At 31.3% G+C, this 1,289-nt stretch overlaps 1 pseudogene; it reads right to left on the reverse strand.

Annotated features, from left to right (window-relative positions):
- Window positions 1–726: 726 nt before the first annotated feature.
- Window positions 727–845, reverse strand: LOC111736130 (annotated as a pseudogene).
- Window positions 846–1,289: the final 444 nt, after the last annotated feature.

Raw genomic sequence — 1,289 nt, forward strand, 5'->3', positions numbered from 1 at the left:
TGACTTTTTCCTGTTAATCTGGCTCATGTCAATTTAATTCTTAAACTAGCGAGAAGAACCTAGAAGGGTAGAAGGATGTTTTATTCCTCCTTGACATAGCCATATTCTGGGTCTGCTCATTTTAGTGGTAGAAGGCCACCCATAGCTGTATGTACATCAGCCACGTACCACCACTGAGAATTGATTAAGAAGAACTGGAAAATGAATTACTCTTTTGTAGTTTCTAAGTCACAGCACAAAATGAGCTTTTTATATTTTAAGCTAAACTGAAATAATTTTTATGGCAGGGATTTTATACTATATTTTATAGCTCTTCAAGATCAAGCACAATACTAGAGGCACAATAGATAGTTATTAAATAATTGCTGAATTTAAATATTATTATAGCTGATATCTATGTACTAGGAATGAGATGGGCTTCATCAGATCTGAAATAACATTATTTTCATTGTTAAACAATAAGTTAAAGTTCTTAAATCATTATAGCTCTTATACTCTCTTACATCAATTTTTATCTTCTTCATCTTTTAGTTTTTGTACATAGACATACTTTTTTTTTTTTTTTACATAATTTCTACCACAGCATATGTAAACTCTAAACAGGACATACATTTATTTGTTTGTTTGTTTGTTTGTTTGCTTTTTAGGCGAGGCAACTCTTGGTTGACCTCACAGATTGCAAGGACTTTATCATCAATTTACAATCTCTTATTTTTTTTATTTTTACACCTAGAGCACCTGGTCTTCCTAGGTGATCTCCCATCCAAGTATTAACCAGGCCCAACCTTGCTTAGCTTCCAAGATCAGACGGGATCAGGCTTATTCAGAGTAGCATGGCCATAGACTTTAAACAGGACATTTTAAAAGGAGATAACTCTTTCAAAATAAGGATTAGTACTATACTAATACAATATTACTCTATTATTACTGATATATATATATTTTTTTTGTTTGTTTATTTGTTTTCTGTTAGTCTTGCTCTTTACCCAAATGGCTGAGTTGGTAAACAAGAATGAGAATATATCACATGTGTGCTGCTTCTTCATGATTCCATTATTCTATTTTGATCTTTTCACATTATTCCCCCAACTCGCAAGTGCTATAGTGAATGCATTTACTTTGCTTTTCAGCAAAAACAAAAACAAAAGCAAGTTCTAAATTGTTTGGGATTTCTAAAAACACTATCAACTCTAAATCTATTTCAAAATATTCTATATAAATACAACTTATAATATTCATGGATTTATAACATACAGTGACAGGAATTCAATTCTCAAACTTCGATATGT

This window comes from Pteropus vampyrus, unplaced genomic scaffold, assembly GCF_000151845.1.
Source record: "Pteropus vampyrus isolate Shadow unplaced genomic scaffold, Pvam_2.0 Scaffold17, whole genome shotgun sequence".
NCBI lineage: Eukaryota > Metazoa > Chordata > Mammalia > Chiroptera > Pteropodidae > Pteropus > Pteropus vampyrus.